This window comes from Anopheles coustani, chromosome 2 (genome assembly GCF_943734705.1).
Source record: "Anopheles coustani chromosome 2, idAnoCousDA_361_x.2, whole genome shotgun sequence".
Lineage (NCBI taxonomy): Eukaryota > Metazoa > Arthropoda > Insecta > Diptera > Culicidae > Anopheles > Anopheles coustani.
Window position 1 is genome coordinate 21491215 of NC_071289.1, and position 8189 is coordinate 21499403.

Below are 8189 nucleotides of genomic sequence, written 5' to 3' on the forward strand. Positions count from 1 at the left end.
AACCCGTGTGGCATGCGCCCAAAAATGCACCAGACTCCACGTCCACTGGAAGTGACGTTCGGGTTTTCGGACATTGCCGATGACAAAAGCAATCCCGAATTCCCACGGAAAGGGTGGCGGAAATCGTTTTCGATTGGGCTGCTGGGGCCGGCTCGGACGTGGTCCGGATTTACTGGGCCCCGGACTACACGGTTGTCTGTGCCTGCACACATTTGGTGTTGTGCCTATTTGTCGTCCGTGTTTTGGACAGCATGTTTTTTACTGCAAATGTCCGCTCCGCTGGCAAAAAGGAAGCTGAATGCCGCTGATGGACAAGGTTATGTGTCCCTAATGGCCCTCCCGGACAGCTGCAGTTACGAGGAATGCGGAATACATGGGACATTATTTAGCCACATTGTCATTACCCTTTTCGGGGCAATTTTCCCTTATGTTTCTCTGTGAATGAAAGTTACCTAAATTCTATTTTATATATTTATGTTATTTAATATTAATGCCAGCGGGCTCCATAGTCCGCTAAAATGTTGATTGTGTGTTATCAAATGTAATTTGAACTAATTTATAGTGCGCACCTAAAACTGAAAACTTGCTAAAAGATGTTTACCGTGTTCGTTTTGAGAAAAGTTTCTCGTTTTATCGTTTTTTAAGTTTCTCGTTAAAAATTATAGACTTATGTAGTAAACTAGTTTTTAAAACCTATTCAATATAAATGAAAATAGTCATCTCTTCTAAACTAAAAGGCTTTACACTATAAGCAGTAAATTATTTTGGGGATTGAGAATAAATGCTGTCTAGTAGTAGTAGTAGTAGAAACCGTATGTTTGGTTGTAATTCAGTATGGTACATAATACATTTGTAGACAGTTTTTTTTAACGGGTTCGATCACATCTTTCCTCGTTATTTGTAATAACATTTGAGCTAGTCAGTTGGAAATGGTATGCAGCCTGACGGCGTATTGATGAAGTTCAGTGGGAAAATTGGTTAGTTTAAAAACCCACATGACGAGCAAAAGAAAAAAAAATAGTTATTTACTTCAATCTATATCCTAAACCTTATACTAGTATTTGATTGGATCTTGATCGTGATCTGCCTTAAGTAATGCTGTCTAGCATCATATTACCAAACGTAAAGTTTCTATACTTTATGTAAAAAGAGGAAATTACGAAATTAATAAAACATGTTTTTTTAGATGTTAAATAATTTTAAAAGTTTGTTACCACAATCTTCACTATCTACGTCGATTTTCGATTTTGTACAACACAGTCAGAAATGGTATAAGAAAATTTATTTTTTCCTTTTGACCTTAGAAAAGGATTTTTTAATCGTTCCTTCATTTCATATTTTCATGTACAACAATACATCACGTTGCCCTTTAAAAAAGTATAAATGTCTTCTTTCTCTGATCTGTTGGTATGTTTCACTCGACTTACAAATGCGAGTACAAGAAAACAGCATCTTGTTTGTATTTACTCGCCCTCGCTCCACACGTTTCGCCCTGGGCACGTTTCATTCGCTTTCGTAATCTTAAACGAGTCACGTGTGGTCAGTAAAACCTACACCGGACGGGTTTCGGTCCAGTACTCGGATATCAGCATTCCCAGCCCGGGTTTCTCGCCCCCACCCGAAAGCCAAGATGAGACTCCATAAAGCGACCTGCCGGAGGAATTGCACTTTATGGTCGCTTGCCGTTCGGATCGTTGGATTGGAAGTGCGCCGGTTTCGCATCGGGTTCGGTCGGTCGGTCATATCCATAAAATTGACGATCCACCTTGGGAGTGCTAAAAGAAGGGTGAGGGGGGATGAGGGAAGCAAAAAGTCGTCCACTGTCGTGGTAATAAAATGGCTGCGACTGGGGCCCTTTTGTGAAGCAGTAAACTGCAGCCGTTCGATTCCCGTCGGCGCAGATCGGCAAAGTGCAGTGTGTGCATATAAACATGTCGCCCCGGTGGTCCAACCTTCCCCCTCAACACCCCACCACACACCCACAAACACATACGCAATCAGTCTCACCGGCTTATCCACCCACAACATCTATGAGGATCTGGGAAAACCGGTGTATCAGGTGTCGGAATGCGCTCGTGAGCCACCCGTGAACGCACCGAAATGGGAAAATGGGGAGCTTTTAGTTCACAAAACCGAGGGTCATATTTACGATCGTGGGTGGAAAATCTCTCCCACACTCGCCCCAGGTTTTTGCCCAGGTAGTAATAATATTTATTTGATGTAGTTATACGCATGTTTGCCTACGCGGTTTAGTTAGGGTCCTTCGCCGTGGGCTGAAGTGCTTCGAGTGAAGCTTGTTTGCGCCTCGTGAGTCATCGGGCAAGGGATCAATAAACTTTTCCCTTCCGGCCCTTTTCGGAAACGCAATTGTTCTCGCCCGTTGTTATGAGTCCTAGGGGAGGTTTTTTCTTTTTAAATGGCACCTGGAGCAGCATAAACAAATTCCGACGTAAATGCAGCCCAATTCTTTCCGTGGATAGGTTTCGCTTTGAAAAAAAAGAAAACTTCAACATTGCTTGTTCTCACTGTATTGCTATGGCTTCTCATCAACACTTCTCTTTTCTTGCTGTTGCCTCGAAACTTCTCCACGTCTCCACTTTTGTTTCTACTTTGCTCGATTCTTTTCCGTAACCTACACTTGCTTCTAACTTTCCCTTGCCATCGGCGTCATACTTACGAACAAACTTCCCGACCCGACCGGAGGAGGGCTCTACACGTGCCCGTTTTCAAAGAAGGGCTTCCATTCCAGACTGCCCTTTTGGCTGGACCGAGGTGGGATTAAAGGTCAGCCAGGATACGCCTCGTCAACTTGGTGGTGGGTTTGTGTGGTGGTGTATCATGCCCCCCGTTGTGTGCCTATGCACAGGTCATTAACCGCACGGGGCGGGGTCCCATTCGACTCTCTTCCATTCCATTGTGTCTCTAATTGAGGCTTCCTGTTTCCATGGGGTGTTCCTGCGGGCGTTAATTAGCGCCCGCCATCGCGCGGAACCTTCGGGCTCGCGATTAAGCTCCCATTTCCATAGCGGGCAGGACTTTTGTGGGGCCCCGATCATAAGCCGCCACTGGGCCGTGTCGGGGAGACCTCGAGTGCGACGACAACGCGAGGGGCGTGTGCGGGGTGCAGGCTCTGACAAATGATCTATTTTTCACCACGTCGTTTACCGGTAATGGACTGCCAAGCGTGTTACGTTGGGCCGCGCAAATGGTGCTAAATGCGGATGGGAGTATTTGTTCTGCCCGCCTGGTCTGTGTGTTTTCCAGACAGCTGAAGGATAATGCTGGATTTGAGGGAAGTGGAAATTGGATTATTACGGAAGGATTTACACCGCAACCACTTGCCAAGGGTAGCGTAATAAAATGCAGGAAATGTGACAAAATGAATTCTTTGAGTGCTGTTTTGCGCGACTAGTTTAATTGTGTTATTTGTCCCTTGTGTTTCACACGTTATTGTGTTAGTCTTTTTCCAGCTGTTCTTTTGTATTTAAATATCCTTATTTATATCGTTAGTTTACTAGTCGATACTTGTTTCGGAATATTTAGTATCGAGTTTACATTTGACGTTTATTTTTATTTCAATTGATTCATTCCTTTAATTTCCTTGATTTTTTGGAAATTCAACATAAGAACCATAGTAATATTAAAAACAGGTTCTTATGGAAGCTATGTCTTTGCTTGGCCTTCGAAAACCGTCGGTTTGATAAATGTCACAAACAAATTTCATTAAAAAAGATTGTGCTAAAAGAGTGTGCATCTTGTTTATAATTGTTCATTTTTCGCTATTCAAACATTTTGTCAGTGAGTATGATTCCTAAACGCTGTTATCCCTGCCGTTAAATATAATAACTTCATTATCCAACTTCAACTGAAATTCTTATTTGTTTCTGATTCTTATTTGTCGTATAGGGTTTTCATTATATTTTCCTGTATAAGATATCTAAAGACATCTATAAGATATCTTCTTTGGATGAGGATGTTTGGAAGAAAGGAAGACTGATGGATCCTTCTCTTTTGTATAAAAAGATGTTTAGATAGTAGATGAATGTCTGCTTGCTTTCTATTACTATGTATAATTTCAACACCTTTAAGTATGATATATGTTTTCCTATTTCATTTGTTCCGGTTCGATCCTCCGTTCTGTTTTGATACAAGCAATAAAATTCACAAATGATATAAGAAATACGTCAAAGAACATATTCCACTACTTTATGTATTCTTAATTAACATAATTCACAATACCAGCGTATTTTGCTCCACCGGTGCATCTTCCCCCACTTTCTCCTACACATGCTCAATACTATCCAAAAGAAAATCACCTCCACTTTCGTATTTCCATTCAAACCACGCACACTAATTCTAAAAAAGCATTTTCCATCCCCCCAAAGCGATTATTTCAATTTTGTCGCCACGAAACACTCGACTTCCTTAACGCTCTCGTCTGTAAGCGTAAACCCATCCAAGTAGTCTGGCCCACGGTGCGTGAGTGTGCGTGCGTGTCCGATGCGACGGGTTTCGATGGCGCAACTTGCCGGCCGTTTTCCCGGTCGGTCGGTCGCGGTTTGAACGCGCCGGACTTGGCCACAGGCGCTCAGTTTCCCGGTAACCGTCGAGGGTGTTGTTGGTGCTGCGCGCTGCGTCATTTTTTTGTCGTTTTTTTCCCGACCGGACCCGCCGGCTGGTTTTTCCTTTTGTTTTCCTTTCTCCGTTTCTCCGTCTTTCTCTCTCGTTTACGCGTTTACGTTTCGGTTTCCGTTCCGTTCCGTTCGCATACCGGGGTACGCGGGGTTTTTCTTCTGTCGCTCGTTCGGTTTGCCTTTTTTTTTTGTGTGTGCGGCAGATTTTCCCGACCGCAAGGTGTGCCGTGCCTCTACCGCTAGCCAAGGACACGGCGGACGCTGCTTTCGTGTGTTTTCCATCGTGAATCAGAAGTTGCGTACAGTTTTAGGTAATTTTCCCACATTCATTGTGAAATGTTTATGCCCGCATCAACCACTTGACCGGCAGCAACAGTTTGAATTTTCCACAAGAAACATTTTTAAAACACCACGTGGCATCAGTGCTTTTATTCTAAAAATCCTTAGTTGTCATTTGTTAGATCTATTAGGTGTAGATAAAAAACCAATTGAGCTCTCAAACGAGTCTTTCCCAAGTGACGAACAAACTTAAAACATCCTGTTACAATAGAGCAAAACCATCGCATTACATAATCGCTCGCTGGTTGGATTTTCCGTTAATAAGTGTTTGTTTCTGCATCAAGCGTACTCCCGTTGGGAAGGAAAAATTCGTTCTACGGGAAAATATGGTGTACTAGAATCGAGCACGGGACGAAACGAGTGTCGGAAAACGAGATAAGGAATCGAAAAGTGTCGATATTTGCTCATAGATTTTCGACCCTGTGCTTCGGAACGTGGAGAATAATTTCCACAGCGTCCCACGGGGGGGCTAAATATAGTAAAAACCCGTGGCAGTACAGTTCGGTTATATTTATTCAATTATTATTAATACCCGACGCAGCGTGACGTGCGACGACCCAGCGAGGCAGGGGAAGAACCGGATCAGGTTCGTTCCGAACCGGCTCGGTGTTTGGTGGAAAAATAACCCGGAACGACCGGCTTTTGTTGGGTGGCCATTTTTTTTCTTCCCCCTGCATCTACCACCGTATTCGCTACCGGCAACCGGGGGCAGGAGTGGCGCTGGCCAGCGGCAGGATCCCTTTTAGTAGCCGACATATTTAGCGTATCGTCATCATCCTGCATGTATTTATTATTATAGGTAAGGTTTTTGCGCTTACTCTCGCGCGCGCACCCGCGTGCTTTATTTTTATCTTTTCCCTTTTCCACGCGCTGTGGGAAATTCGGTAGTTTTGCCGGCGAAGAGTAAGGGGTGTTGCCTTCGTTCCCCCTCCCCCATCTCCCTGGGGGGAACGTGGTTTCGGCTGAAAGCGGGTGCGCTATTCCTGCTGCCGCGCTGGTTGAACGTGTTTGGGAGCAACAATATTTCACCGAAGTGATCTGTTTATATTTACACTTCTTTTTCTAAGTGCGCCTTCGCGAGCGGCTGCCGGTTGAAGAAACGTTGAGCAATGGCGATACAATTTGTGCGCGTTCGTTTTAAGGGTGAAACAAACGGCTTGAGTGAACCGAATCGTTTGCCAATCGTGTTAGAAACTTTAATGTTTGCTTTATATAAGGATCGATTCGTACTCACATTACCATAAGGTGAAGTAATCTTGAACACAGGCTTGCCGTTCCTGTCTTCGAGGTGGACAATATTTTAGCCAAATTTACTGTTATTATCTCTTTAACGAGCGTTCAAGGTTTTAAACGATTTGACCCATTTTGATGGATGGTTTTATGCCCCCGAAAGCTCGTTTTCCCTCCTCGGTGCACACACCTTTTCCCGATGATCCGATGCACCGTGAACAAGCTCACGATGCACCCTCGCCCTTGGCTTTCCCGAACCCTACCGAGAATCCCGGTGGTCGGGATGAGGCGCTTTCGTAACAACGTTTTCTGGCCGAATGAGTTTCCGCCCAACTTAAGCAGATGCTCCTAAGCGTGTCCCGCTTTTGGCATCCATCCCCGATATGCTGGAGAAGCAATGGGGTTGGGTGGATCGGGTTGAATAGATGGGTTTCCGTACGATAATCGATCGTTTGCCAATTTAGGGTAGAAGGCACACACACACCGGAGAAGTGCGGGCGCTCATTAATGTTCCATCGGAAATTTATGGATGCTATAAAATTAGCGAAACATTATACACAACCCATCGCCTCGAGGGCACGACGCTTCTCTCGTGGTGTTTGAGAACCTGCTATACTTCCAGCACTTTTTTTCAAAATTTTCTTCCAATCGGCTCGAGGCGTTCCACAAAACGTGGGCCTGCGGGGGAGGGATTAAATTACCATCACGGATTGTTTCTGGCTGGATTGTTGCGGTTTTTTTTCTTTGTTTCCAAATTCCGCTTCGTCAAGCTAAGCCGATGCGGTCAAAAAAATGGTAGTCCAATTGATCCGAAAGGATTAAGTGCAATGGCGGTTCGATTATGCTGACTGGATCGGTTTCAATTGTCATCCGGCGCTAATGCGCCCGACCCGAGCGAGTGTCCAATGAGCTGCAAATGGCAAATTAATGCCGCTTTTATTGCACACTAAAGTAGCGGAATAGCGTTAACCTGTGTAAAATTATTGATTGAGGTTGTTAGCAAAAGCAATAAAAGGTGTTATGACAGTATTATTGAGCTTTTTTTTACAGACGATATAACACAAACAGTTACGAAGCTGCCCATGGTTTGGATTTCTCTTTGAAATGCTTTTCATTTAAATAAATTAAAATGAAAATCTTTTGCTCGGTTGTATGTGCGGTGGAATTTTTTCGAGCCCGTTGAATTTTAATAAAGAATAACTCGATGGGATTAACAAAATATGCAGCTTACATTCCACAGCTTAAACTATGTCACTTTTGCATGCATTTGTTCTCGCGTCTGTGCGTGTAGCGTGCATGTGTGTGAGGTCGGTCCATTCATGACAGGTTGCATTGGGACTTGGCAGAGAAGTGGGAGGATATGAAAATGCATATTTTCCCCCGGCATCCTTAGGCGTGAGTGTGTGCAAGTATCTCTTTCTTTCATAGCGTTCCCTCGGCATGCTCTAGTTCCACCGTTTATTGTGGCATAAAATTGAATGTTTGTGTTGTTTTGGCCGACGAACGTGGCGGGCGACCGCACGGCATCGGTTCGGTTTACCGTTTTAATCATGTGCCATTGCATGGGAGGGCCTTGTAGTGTGGTACTACCCATACCGCTATAATTAATGCCGTTTGATATGTGTCAATTAATTCAATTAAAAATCCGTTGAACTGTGAACTGCCATGCCGTTGCCGGAGTTCCGACCCTCGTGCGAGCTCTTCGGGAGGGAAAATTTATTTCTAACCATTTTCCATCGCTCTTCCAAGCGCGTTCCGTAGGTGTGTGAAGCGCGCTCGTGAAAATTCACACTCGCGGGACCCAAAACCCCAACCCAAACAGAAGCAACCACCGCCCGGTTGGGACGGACGCCACCGCCATCGCCACCGCCGATGACGCTGATGACGACGGTCTGGCAGAAACCGGGTCCGGTGTGCGCGATGGGAGTTCAGAAATTTTCAAAAATAGAAATTTTGAATAGCCAAGAATCTATTTTAGGGGCCCCT